The sequence below is a fragment of the Bos indicus genome, chromosome 29 (genome assembly GCF_029378745.1).
Source record: "Bos indicus isolate NIAB-ARS_2022 breed Sahiwal x Tharparkar chromosome 29, NIAB-ARS_B.indTharparkar_mat_pri_1.0, whole genome shotgun sequence".
NCBI lineage: Eukaryota > Metazoa > Chordata > Mammalia > Artiodactyla > Bovidae > Bos > Bos indicus.
Genome location: NC_091788.1, coordinates 21,127,902 through 21,142,772, shown reverse-complemented (window position 1 = coordinate 21,142,772; position 14,871 = coordinate 21,127,902).

Here is a 14,871-nt window from a genome sequence, read left to right as displayed (position 1 = left end):
GGGGGAGATGAGGTAGAGGAAATTGTAGGGAAACTAATATTGTCAAATTACATGAAATGAAATGTATATGTACATGTATTTTATATATATATATAAATATATATATATATACACACACACACACATTTGTTTCTACTATGGTACATAATATATATACAAGTTCATTTCTACTATGGTACATATACTACATATGTATATCTATATGTATATATATATAAATAAAATAGTGTGTGTGAAGAGACATTTAATTTTGATTGAAGAAAAGATATTCTCTTAAAGTTATAAATATAACCAATAAGAAAGTTAATATTGCAATTAAAAATGGATAAATGAGTGGGAGGGTTCATGGCTATAAGCGGGCTCATTTTTCATCTTTTATCAGAGTACATTTATAGACACTGATTGATTTTGAGATATCAAAAATAAAGACTATAATCACATGAGAATTATATTATTAGAATTATTAGTCATAAGAAGAAAGTTAAAAATAAAGGAAATGATTTAAAATGTCTGGATGAAGTCTTTGTGAGAAGGTAGAAGAGGACAATTTAGTAGTTATGTTTTTCTATTTTGCATAAAATATATTATGCATGTATACAATCATTGCTCAAATATTTTTAACTGAAATATTAATTTACTTACACTTTCAGGTAAAAATTTTTCCACCAAAAATGGAAAGAATGAAGTATTGAATAGGTCTTTGGGATAATCTACAGCACTCATTCTTATGGCAAGAGCTGCTGCTACTGGCTAGCCACAAAGCATAGACAATTATGTAATACCTAAGAAGGCTATGCTAATCAATACACATAATATGATTAAAACCTTATACAGCAACATTTCTTCTTTTCAAAGCCATTCTGTATAATCCAATCCATTGATTAAACAACATACATATGTACAATACTTTAATCTTTTCCAGAAGATAGAAAATTATCATTAATATTTGGAATTCATGTTTAGGTACTCATTGTAAATAGCTGATAGTATTTGCCTCAAATACTTTAAAATATTCTTATTTCTGAAGTACTACATATTTATCACAAATTACTTTCACTAAATGTATTAACCTTCTTTTAATTCTCAAGTGATTTTTTTTTTTTAACAAATAATGATTTTATATAACTATATATTGAAAAGGCTGCTTATGTTTTTCCAGGTTGCCACAGCCCAAAGATCATATATACACAACTCTGGATTTCCAAGTTGAAGAGCTGATTATATTTGGCTCATTTTATTTTGAAGAAATTATATTTTATATGTAGCCCATTTGGTTTTGATGCATTAAATTTTGAGTTATTTTAAATATACACATTGCATTTATACTTATTATTTCTTAAAATATAATGGCAGCCAGTTTAATAAGCATTACTATTCATAGAGAATAGGCCTTGAATTTTAATCCTCTATAAGGACACTATATTTAAAGGCTTAATGTTATTTTGGGAGTTCGAAAGGCATACACTGAAAAAGGAACACTTTAGATTTCACAGGTGTTCAGTACAAACGCTGATAAATAGACGCCATTTTGGAATGCCTGGCGATTTGCTGCCTACTTTGCTGAGCTAAAATGGAGCAAAAAAGAAAAATAGTTCCTATTGGTCATTGGTTAGCAAAATAACATAAATCGATTATTTCAGTGGCACATGGCTTCATCGAAACTTAGGAAGTGTCAAAAACCTTTTTAAAATATCTGAAAAGATTTTCAACTGCTGAGAAATTACATCTGGGACTTAAAGAAGCCAGTATAATCAAAATACTATATATCCATATCTTGGTGACAAACTGAAAATTAAATTTTCCTTCCAAAGAATTGCTCAAGAATGTTAAGCCATCAAATCAGCAAATTTTTTTCTAGCATGGATTTTCACTGAATAATTCCATGCTTGATTCTATCACTGCTTTTTTCTCCTCATTATCTATTAATAATAGTATAACAGATTTATGGGAAACCCATAGCAAGCAGGTAAGGACACAGGAGAAGTGGCACAAAGCAAATTCAATTTATTTTTATTGTTCTATTGTGCATTTTATTTTGGGTATAATGTTCATGTGTCTAATCATGGTTTCATAACCACGTTTCATTAAAAATTTTAGAAGTTCTGTGTTGACATCTGAGAGCAACTTATAGCTGAGGGCCTGATAGTATTAATAGTTATTAGAGCCATCTGCTCCTTGAGCATGTCTGATGATTTGTTATACTGACAAAAGATATGTTAATCTTTTATGATGATTTGTTATACTGACAAAGATCTATTCATGCTGGACTGATTTTGAAGTTGAAATTCCAATACTTTGGCCACCTGATGCGAAGAGCTGACTTATTTGAAAAGACTCTGATTCTGGGAAAGCCTGAGGGCAGGAGGAGAAGGGGACGACAGAGGATGAGATGGTTGGATGGCATCACCAACTCAACGGACATGGGTTTGGGGAGACTCCAGCAGTTGGTGATGGACAGGGAGGCCTGGCGTGCTGCGGTTCATGAGGTTGCAAAGAGTCGGACATGACTGAGCGACTTAACTGATACTGAAGGCAACATGAAAGTGATTATGAAGTTAAAATAAAATCTCACATACTTTATATAGCAAAACAGAAGAAAGAACAATAATATCTTTTCCCTTCCTATTAGACAAAGGATTGTATCTTGTGATGGTCTATCTGTACATCTATCAAGAGATCTCTGAGCTAATTCTGAAGATATATTCTTACATATCTTGAAGTGATTTGTCCTAAAACTTGGCAACATCTCTACAATGGGGAAACTGTTGATAGGCTTAATCCTTAGAGAGATTTATCTGTATTCCAAAGATTGACATGTGGGCTCCGATTCACTGTGACTCCTAGGAAACTCTTAAGAAAGGAAGAAGGGGAAAGGGCCTTCCTTCCCTCTAAAAATGAAGGATGTCACTTTTATTTATTCTTATATCTAGCTTTTACTATATGGACCTTTGTCAGCAAAGTGTTGTCTCTGCTTTTTAATACACTGTCTAGGTTTGTCATAGTTTTTCTTCCAAGAAGAAGTTTTTTTTTTGAATTTCATGACTGCAGTCATCATCTGCACTGATTTCCAGGCCCAAGAAAATAAAGCCCATCACTGTTTCCATTGTCTTCCTATCTATGTGCCATGAAGTGACGGGACCAGATGTGATGGTCTTAGTTTTTTAAATAAGTTTAAGTCAGCTTTTTCACTCTCCTCTTTCATCTTCATCAAAAGGCTTTTTAGTTCCTCTTTGCTTTCTGCCATAAGGGTGGTGTCATCTGCATATCTGAGATTATTGATATATTTCTCCCAGCAATCTTGGTTGATTCCAGTTGTGCTTCATCCAGCCTGGCATTTCACATGATGGACTCTGAATATAAGTTAAATAGGAGTCTTGACAATATAGTCTTGACATACTCCTTTCCCAATTTTGAACTAGCCCACTGTTCCATGTCCAGTTCTAACTGTTGCTTCTTGACCTGGATACAGGTTTCTTAGGAGGCAGGTAAGGTGGTCTGGTATTCCCATCTCTTGAAGAATTTTCCACAGTTCATTCTAGTGGCAGCTTAACTGATACCCCTCATCCAAGGGAAATCTAGTTCTGGGTCATGTGCAAATTCATTTCAGTATTCCTGATTGATAAGTATGTCTGTTATTTAGATTTTATATAGAATTATTTCTTACATTTTGCCAGCTGTCTTACTGAATTAATAAGTTAAATAAAATCCTTAACACAGGTTTATTTTATATCTGCCTGAGTCAGATTTTTTAAATTATGTTTAACAATATTATCTTTTTAAGTTGTCATTGTTATTCAGTTGCTCTTTAAGACCCCAGGGACTGCAGCACGCCAGGCTTCCCTGTCCTTCATCATCTCCCAGAGTTCGCTTAAACCCATGTCCATTGAGTTGGTGATGCCATCCAATCATCTCATCCTGTGTCACCCCCTTCTCCTCCTGCCCTCAATCTTTCCCAGCATCAGGGTCTTTTCCAATGAGTTGGTTCTTTCCACACCAAGTGGCCAAAGTATTGGAGATTCTGTTTCAGCATCAGTCCTTCCAATGATTTACTTAATTTTTTGAGGGTTTTTTATTTTTTTGGCTAAACACTCAAGAAAAATAAATTCCACTTTTAAATTGGACATGATTATTTTAAAAGTATATTTCTAAATAATATTTTTCAAAAATGTTCAGATTTGTATTCCAGGGGCAGAAAATCATTCAGAAGAAATTTTATTCTTAAATTAACAGAATACAAAAGTGTTGGTTATTGACAGCAATAAGAATTTAATATAAATTATTAAGTCACCCAATATTTCTGTTGGAGAAAAAAACTAGGTCCAAGACAAAATCAACAATGAATGTTTAGTCCTAAAGTGTTGCAAGGGAATTCATGTCTCATTGCTTTTACTTTAAGAGGGTTTCACTGGCATTATAGAGGAGAGCAACTTACAAAGTGTAAAAAAGAGGAAGGCTGAGACAATCTCTGCTTGACAAGCAGTTCTATTAAGTGGGTCTGTTAAAATTTAGGAGATATTTTACTTGGTCTTAGAGTACATTGTAAGTCCTGGGGTCCTTTCAGAGGTGCAAGAGAGGAGTTGGGAACACTTTAATAGAAAAGGGCATGTTTATAATTAAGGACTGAGGGTTTTCTCGAATGGCCGTATACTAAAACAAGTGGGGGTCTATGTGAAGTTTTCAGTGGTCAAACTGTCCAGACTGGCTGCAAGGGGTACTACCATGGAAAGCGATTTCTCTATCTCTGTAGGGTTTTCTCCTTTTTTAAAAAGCCACATTTCCTTCTGCTAATGCAATTTAGTTAATTGATAAATATGCTACCTTTGTTGTTGCTTTGCTTTATACATTACTGTTTACATTTTAATAAATTTATATCCTGTGTCTTCCCAAACAGATATGCTCCTAAAGTGCAAATATAGAGTCTTCAACATTTTATATTATCAAGAGTAGATACTGAAAACTCGGCTGCTAATGAAGTTGTAAAGTCCCTTCAGAGTGTGCATGTGCTTGGAGCTCAACCCATTAAATATTTAAAAAATCAATACATATTGTTTTTTTCTTTATTATGTTACTTTTGTATTATTTATTTCAAATGTAACCTTTAGTTCACCCATATTGATGCTATTTAAAGCAAACAATTTCATTTGTTTAGTTCTAAGCAGGGATTAACTAATGTATAAAGTAAGATTTTATATTAATTCCTAGGTCTGATATAACCAGTCTTCCAATAACGCCTGGTGCTCTCTGAACAAATACCTTTAGCTCTATAACAGACTTTTCAAAACCCCTGAAGATTCTGATATAAAAGGTAAAATCAGAAGACAAAACCATATGCATAACAACTAGTGATTAAATGCCCAAGTTTAGGGTACCACTGTGCATGTGTGTTTATCATAGGAGGATACAACAGAGAAAAATGATCCATTAAATTAAAGTGGCTACAAATTTGGAAAAATTCTGTACACGCAAAAATGAAAATAAACCTGTCAGAAATAATGCATGGACCAAAGATCTGCATGAAAACATAATCACACATTTTTAAAGTATACACCTCAAAGAGCACAGGTTCAAGGGGAGAGAGAGCAACAGAGGTTGTATGATGTGAATGCTTATTGCCTCTTCATAACCACAAACTGTGGTTCTTAACCTGGAAACATGCATCTGATTATTGTTTGCCTCAGAAAAGCCATAAACATCAGGAGAAGGAAATGATCCAAAAAATGTGGCGTGTTCACTCTAAGGGGTAAACTGGAAATAACAATGAACTGTGAGTATTGATTTAATGTCTACTCATCATTAAACAAGATGCCTGTGGACTTGTAATTATTGGTTTAGAAGGGCAGCAGTGATACATATGAATCTCTCATACTGGAAACTTAAGTTTTTGCATTAACATTTGTCTCAGGGACCACAGTATCTGTACATCATCAATATAAAGAGTTATACTCAGAGATTGTCCACATGTGCACTCTAAAAAAAGACTACACTGTGTTCAGAGCAGTCAAGAAATACTTAAAAAAAGATAGCACAAAAGAAGAGGAAGATATAGGCTTTATTATGGCAACATGGAAAAGACTGATATTCTGAAAAGTTACATGAGTTAGTTACTTTCTAGAAAACATATCTTTGACAAAACATTATGACTAGCAATGGATTTTTCTAATTCGTTTTTCCAGTGGTCATGTAAGGATGTGAGAGTTGGACTGTGAAGAAAGCTGAGCACCGAAGAATTGATGCTTTTGAAGTGTGGTGTTGGAGAAGACTCTTGAGAGTCCCTTGGACTGCAAGGAGATCCAACCAGTCCATTCTGAAGGAGATCAGCCCTGGGATTTCTTTGGAAGGAATGATGTTAAAGCTGAAACTCCAGTACTTTGGCCACCTCATGCGAAGAGTTGACTCATTGGAAAAGACTCTGATGCTGGGAGGGATTGGGGGCAGGAGGAGAAGGGGACAACAGAGGATGAGATGGCTGGATGGCATCACTGACTCGATGGACGTGAGTCTGAGTGAACTCCGAGAGTTGGTGATGGACAGGGAGGCCTGGCGTGCTGCAATTCATGGGGTCTTGAAGAGTCGGACATGACTGAGCGACTGAACTGAACTGAATGCATTTCAGTCTAGTTAATAGAGCAGGTAAACAGAATAATGGTCTGTATGTGTTGAATAGTATGGATTATGCTTAATAAAGAATCATCATTATCCTCAAAACTTAAAATAAAAATGCTGAACTTCTAGATTTTTTAAATCTTATCTTATACAATATGGCCCAGACAGTAGAAGAATCTGCCTGCAATTTGGGAGACCTAGGTTCAATACTTGGGTTGGGAACATCCCCTGGAGGAGGGCATGTTAACCCACTCCAGTATTCTTGCCTGGAGAATCCCCATGGACAGAGGAGCCTGGCCAGCTACAGTCCATGGGTTCAAAAAGAGTTGGACACGACTGAGCAACTAAGCACAGCACAGCACACAATAATATTGACTCTCCATGAAGAAAGAAAGAGAAAAAATATCGTAAATGAGTTGATACCTACAGTGTGGCAAGTGCTCTGGAAATACATCCTGGTTTGTATTTTTACTTGATACTAATTGCAATCTTTATAGTGCATAGTCAACTGACATTTTTACATGTAGTTGAAAACTAAATGTAGTTTATGCAAATTAGTAAGTAAAGTAGCTATAATTCATATTTATACTTCTAAAGTTCATGGATACTGCCATGGTATCATGTCACAGTTGAAAACAATCATTTGTAACTATTTGCTATTCAAATACTACCCTATTAAACATTTCTTCATACCACAACACAGCTAACTCAACAGAGGACAGTGGCTACAAATTAATCATATTTAATTCTACCAGCTATTGCACAGTGTGCTTGTCCATAACAAATCCCTATTTTTAAATTAATTCTAGAGAAGAGATAATTGTTGCAAAAGTACAAATGAAACTCTGTGCTTAATGCCAAAAAGAGAAAGGAATTGTGTCAGTTCTATCTCTTTTGATTTTCTCCCTTATACTGTTGAGTTTGGAAATCTCTACATTCGAGAAGATTCTACATTTTCTAGAACCTTTTTTAGGCAGCATTCCAAGACACAGTGCACCAATTATAAGCCAACTTGACAAGCAGAAGCCTAATGTTTTCTGTAGCAATGGCAGGCACCTTTGACTTTCTCAGACCCGAGATGTAACACTAGGTTCTGGGTTTTAATTATAAATCTCATTTTTTTCATTGTTTCAGCTGTGAACTTTGTGAACAGTTTCCTGATCCATGGCAGAAACAACTTTCAGCTTCTATTGCCAGGTCTGTGAGGTAGGAGTGAGATTCCTTGACCACTTTTCCAGCCCTTTCAGTTCTTTTTTAAGTAGCTCATTCCCTGGGTATGATCTCTTAATGCCTAAACATTCTGAAGATGTTTCTATTTACATGACTGAACTCTGGCTAGTAGAAGAAACAAGAAAAATGACAAATGCAATGGTTTTTCCTGGTGAGATTCACTTAGAGACACCACTATGCATTCACATATAGGAAGAAACTTCTAGAGATAGAAACACATAATGATATTTTTATTTATTTAGTGGGACTCATCAACTGAGAAATGTTCCCTTCCTGCATCCTGAGGTAGGTCTCAATCTTTCTCCCCACTAGGCAGAATTATATAAATTTAACACCACCCACACTGATTTCCTATCAGGGGCACAAAGCCTAACAGTGCTTTCTAGAGTCTCCATCAATTCCTCAGCAGATCTTTCTTTTAAGAGGTGGGAAATGGATTATGCTGTCAACTACAAGATTTCTGATTGTCCTGATCAGATAATTCCCATATTTTAAGAGTTATTTAAATAATTCATTATCTCCTCTTATTGTTACTAGTATTACTATTTTTGATGACTATTAATCATTAATTCAAGGGATTGGGTATTATTTATTACTAGCAGGGGTTGCTGTAGCTCATTTTTAAGTTTTAAAGATCTTTTACTAAACAAAATATTTTACTTATAAAAGTAAATTTAAAGTGCCATTTTCTCCCTTTAGGGTAATGTTTGATATTCTGATTTAATATTGTAGAACTCTGTACTCTATTCTCATTTTATTGGGGAGGAAGGTGATTGGGAACAGGTCCGGAATTAGAAAAAAAAATGCAGACATCTAACAATGTATATACTTCAGAGGAAAAAGGCACTTTGCTACTAAAATAGCTGATGAAAGTTGTTCTCTGGAACTGAATAAGCTCTGACAGTTAATGGAAATAATTTGCTAGTGAAATGATGAGGGAAATGAATTATTTCATGGATATAGGAAGTTGGAAATATTGGTGTCATAGAGGTGAACATTTAAAATTACTCTATCTTTATACTAGAAAATAGCAATTTAAAATTAAAAAAAATATCATTTCCATACAGCTTAAAAAAGTCATGCTCAATTCCCAATACAGGTCATATGGTGGTGGGGCAAGAGCATAATCAACTAGAATCCCCTTTATATATTCAAGTATCCAACAACTAGAGCTCACTTAGTCGTTGTTCTTGTTTAGTTGCTAAGTTGTGTCCGACTCTTTGCAGCCCCATGAACTCTCCAGCATGACAGGATATCCTGTCCTTCACTATGTCCTGAAATTTGCTCAAACTCATGTCCATTGAGACAGTGATGCCATCCAACCATCTCATTTTCCATTGCCCCTTTTTCTCCTGCCCTCAATCCTTTCCAGCATCAGGATCTTTTCCAATGAGTCAGTTCTTTTCATCAGGTGACCAAATTATTGGAGCTTCAGCATTAGTCCTTCCAATGAATATTCAGGATTGATTTCCTTTAGAATTGACTAGCTTGATCTCCTTGTGGTCCAAGCAACTCTCGTGAGTCTTCTCCAGCACAATGTAAAAGCATCAAGTCTGCAGGGCTCAGCCTTCTTTATGGTTCAGCTCTCAAATCTATACATGACTACTGGAAAAACACAGCTTTGACTATATGGACCTTTGTTGGCAAAGTGCTGCACTGCTTTTTAATATGCTGTGAAGGTTTGCCATAGCTTTTTCCCCAAAGAGCAGGTGTCTTTAATTTTGTGGCTGCAGTCACCATCCACAGTGGTTTTGGAGCCCAAGAAAATAGTCTGGAACTGTTTCCATTTTTTCCTCATCTATTTTCCATGAAGTGATGGGACCAGATACCATGACCTCAGTTTCCTTAATGTTGAGTTTTAAGCCAGTTTTCTCACTCTGCTCTTTTCACCCTCATCGAGAGGTCTTTAGCTTCTCTTTGCTTTCTGCCATTGGGGTGGTGTCATTAGCACATCTGAAGTTGCTTGTATTTCTCTTGGCAATCTTGATTTCACCATGTGAGTCATCCAGCCCAGCATTTCACATGATGTACTCTGCACCATTTTTCCACGTCCAGTTCTAACTGATGCTTCTTGGCCTTCATACAAGCATCCCAGCGGACAAGTAAGGTAGTCGGTATTACCATCTCTCTAAGAATTTTCTACAGTTTATTGTGATCCATATAGTGAAAGGCTTTAGCATAGTCAATAGAACAGTAGTAGATGTCTTTTTTTTTTTTTTAAGTCCCTTGTGTTTTCTAGGATCCAATGGCATTGGCAATTTGGTCTCTGTACCCTCTGTCTTTTTGAAATCCAGCTTGTACATCTACAAGTTTTTGATTCATGTATTGTTGAAGCCTAGCTTGAAGGATTTTGAGCATGATCTTGCTAGAATGTGGGCTTCCTTTATGGCTCAGCTGGCAAAGAATACTTCCACAATGCAGGAGAGCTGGGTTCAATCCCTGGATTGGGAAGATCCCCTAAAGAAGGAAAAGGTTATCCACTCTAGTATTCTGGCCCAGAGAATTCCATGGAATGTATAGTCTATAGGGTCTCAAAGAGTCGGACATGACTGAAGAACTTTCACTTCACTTGCTAGCATGTGTAATGAGTGCAGTTGTGCAGTAGCCTGACCGTTCTTTGACATTGCCTTTCTTCGGGATTGGAACTAAAACTGACCTTTTCTAGTCTTCTGCAATATTGAATGCAGCACTTTATTTTTTTTTTTATTTTATTTTTAAACTTTACAATATTGTATTAGTTTTGCCAAATATCGAAATGAATCTGCCAAAGGTATACCTGTGTTCCTCACCTTGAACCCTCCTCCCTCCTCCCTCCCCATACCCTCCCTCTGGGTCGTCCCAGTGCGCCAGCCCCAAGCATCCAGTATCATGCATCGAACCTGGACTGGCGACTTGTTTCATACATGATATTATACATGTTTCAGTGCCATTCTCCCAAATCTCCCCACCCTCTCCCTCTCCCACAGAGTCCATAAGACTGATCTATACATCAGTGTCTCTTTTGCTGTCTCATACACAGGGTTATTGTTACCATCTTTCTAAATTCCATATATATGCATTAGTATACTGTATTGGTGTTTTTCTTTCTGGCTTACTTCACTCTGTATAATAGGCTCCAGTTTCATCCACCTCATTAGAGCCAATTCAAATGTATTCTTTTTAATGGCTGAGTAATACTCCATTGTGTATATGTACCACTGCTTTCTTATCCATTCATCTGCTGATGGACATCTAGGTTGCTTCCATGTCCTGGCTATTATAAACAGTGCTGCAATGAACATTGGGGTACACGTGTCTCTTTCCCTTCTGGTTTCCTCAGTGTGTATGCCCAGCAGTGGGATTGCTGGATCATAAGGCAGTTCTATTTCCAGTTTTTTAAGGAATCTCCACACTGTTCTCCATAGTGGCTGTACTAGTTTGCATTCCCACCAACAGTGTAAGAGGGTTCCCTTTTCTCCACACCCTCTCCAGCATTTATTGCTTGTAGACTTTTGGATTGCAGCCATTCTGACTAGCGTGAAATGGTACCTCATAGTGGTTTTGATTTGCATTTCATCTTTTAGAATTTGAAATAGCTCAGCTGGAATTCCATCAACTGCACAAGCTTTGTTCATAGTAAGGCTTCCTAAGGACCCACTTGACTTTACACTCCAGGATGTTTGTTTGACTCTAGATGAGTGATCACACCATTGTGGTTATCTGGGTCATTAAGACCTTTTGCCTGTGAGTGTCTGAGGATGTCCTGTGGAGGCCTGGATTGGCAGTGGCCTGTTGTGGAAACAGGGATACTGGCAGCACCAGTACTGGAAGGCAAGTGTTGGCACCAGTCTTTTTTGGATGTCACCAGTAGCACTTAACCATAGAGCCTGCAGACTCCAGGATTAAGTCACCTTAGGCCAAACAACTAGCAAGGAGGGAGCATAGCCCCACCCACCAGCAGACAGTTGGACTAAAGATTTACTGAGCATTGCTCTGCTCACCAGAGCAAGACAGTCAGTCCCTCCCATCAAGAAGCAAGAACTATAATCCCACAGCCTCCAGAATGAAAAACACAACCACAGAAAGCTAACCAAAATGATCACAGCCTTGTATAACTCAAGGTAGTTATGAGCCATCCCATGCCATGTATGGCCACCCAAAACCAATGGGTCATGGAGGACAGTTCTGACAAAATAATGTCTACTGGAGAAGGCAATGGCAAACCACTTCAGTATTCTTGCCTCAAGAACCCCATGAAAACAATGAAAAGGCAAAAAAAAGAAATGACACTGGAAAATGAGCCCCCTAGGTCAGTAAGTGTTCAATATGCTGCTGAGGAAAAGTGAGGGGAGAAACAGCTTTAGAAGAGGCTGAGCCAAAGTGGAAATGATGTCCAGTTGCGGATGTGTGTGGTGGTGAAAGTAAAGCCCGATGCTGTAAAGAACAATATAGCATAGGAACATGGAATGTTACATCCATGAATCAAGATAAATTGGATGTGGTCAAGTGGAGATGACAAGAGTGAACACCAACATTTTAGGAACTAGGGTACTAACAGGATGGGAATGGCTGAATTTAATTCAGATGATCATTGTATCTACTACTGAGGTACTACAGCTATGAATAGAATGGCAATTTGAGTTACTGAAATAGATTCCAATCCTGGAAGCACATCTGAGTTATTAGGTGAACATTTAAAATTAAATGCAAATATCTGAACTCAGGTCTAATGAATCTTAACACGTAAGGAACAGGTTGCAAGCATAGGTATTGCTAATAAACTCCCTGAGTTTATTAGATTCTGATCTATCTGGTTTATAAACAATATTTAAGAACCATGGGATTCATTTTTTTAAAAGACACATACACAACCAAAGCCTTTAGTTAGGTAAATAAGTTATAAAGAACAAATCATATTAAAAGTGCCTCCATTCATTACAGAATCCAAAACTGTTAAGATGAACATAAAATTCAGTTTCTTCATTCTGACCTGGTTCTCTATTATTATTTGGCAAAGGGATTTGAATTACATATCTCAGGGAAAACAAGAACTATACTTTTATTCTTGCAATTAGATTGTCATTCCAACATCCAGTAAAAAAAAAAAAAGAAAAAAGAAAAAAAAATTACTGTGGAACTCCTAGACACCAGGCATTATCCTCTTGAACTCCTTGACATCCTAGAGTTATCACTTTTAAAATTATGGTCCTTACTTTTAGTAAAGTAAAAAGTAAAAAGTCACTCAGTCGTGTCCGACTCTTTGCGACCCTGTGGACTATAGCCTATCAGGCTCCTCCATCCATGGGATTCTCCAGGTAAGGATACTGGAGTGGGTTGCCATTTCCTTCTCCAGGGCAGAAGTTACTGCTGCTGCTAAGTCACTTCAATCGTGTCCGACTCTGTGCGACCCCATAGATGGCAGCCCACCAGGCTCCCCCGTCCCTGGGATTCTCCAGGCAAGAATACTGGAGTGTGTTGCCATTTCCTTCTCCAATGCATGAAAGTGAAAAGTGAAAGTGAAGTTGCTCAGTCGTGTCCGACCCTCAGTGACCCCATGGACTGTAGCCAACCAGGCTCCTCCATCCATGGGATTTTCCAGGCAAGAGTACTGGAGTGGGGTGCCATTGCCTTCTCCCCTTACTTTTAAACTCCCCCTATACGTATCCCTTTTCTTGGCACTAAGGCTATGAAGGATCAATTGCCCCAAATAATCTATCTGACCCCCAAATTCTTCTTTCAATGATATAACATATTTGTGGAGAACAACATACACACAGGCAAGTGTCCTGACTTTCTGAGAACATGTGACCTGAGACATAATCATTTCACAAAGACAATAGCTGCTCTCAGCCTTGATTTATTATTGAATCTCCTTCACTTTAACGAATCTGGGAAAATCAATTCCAGATTCTTTGCAGTCAAGGGTATTTATGAGAAAAAATTCAGAAGCATGCCAAACCCAGAGATGCTAAATAGAGTGAAGAGCATTGGAAATGGCTTGGTTTAGCTCCTAGAGGGGGAAAAAAAAAAATGAGGATGTATGTAACGTAACATAAAAGACTGTTGTTGTTTAGTCACTAAGTCTTGTCTGATTGTTTTGCCAGCCCATGGACTGCAGCCTGCCAGGCTCCTCTGTCCATGGCATTTTTCAGGCAAGAATACCAGAGAGGATAGCCATTTCCTCCTCCAGGGGATCTTCCTGAGCCAGGGATTGAACCTGAGTCTCCTGGGTAGGCAGGTTCTTTACCACTGAGCAACCAGGGAAGCCCAACATATAAGATGCTCCTCTGTAAATGTGGTGAGTACTTCTCATTTAACCATCTCTGCCTCAACGGGCATCCTTCAAAATCTGCATATAGAAAAAGGATATCTAGCTAATATCTGTCACCCTACATAGTTAGGTGAAAGAAAAAACAAAACTCTTGAGATGAGAATTTTTGAAATCTTCTTCCTTACTACCTCTGGCAACCACATCTGCTCCCTGTGCCCATGAGCTTGGTTGTACAGCTGAAACTAATTAAAGTTATATAAATTATATTTCAATAAAAATGAATTTAAAGACAAAGTAAGAAAAAAAAAAAAAAGACAAAGTAAGAATAGTTGCCAACGGTGACTGCAGCCATGAAATCAGAAGATGACTGCTTCTTGGCAGGAAAGCAAAGATAAATCTAGACAGTGTTGAAAAGCAGAGGCATTACTCTGCTGACAAAGGTCCTTACAGTCAAGGTTATGGTCTTCTCAGTGGTCATGTACAATTGTGAGAGCTCAACCATAAAGAAGGCAGAGCACCAAAGAATTGATGCCTTCGAACTGTGGTGCTAGAGAAGACTTCCAATATTTCCGTGGACAGCAAGATCAAACCAGTCAATCTTAAGGGAAATCAACCCTGATTACTAGTTTGAAGGACTGATGCTGAAGCTGAAGTTCCAATATTTTGGTTATCTAACACAAACTGCCGAACCATTAGAAAAATCCCTGATGCTGGGAAAGATTAAGGGCAGGAAAAGGAAATGACAGAGGATGAGATGGCTAGGTGGCATCACCAATGCAATGGGACAT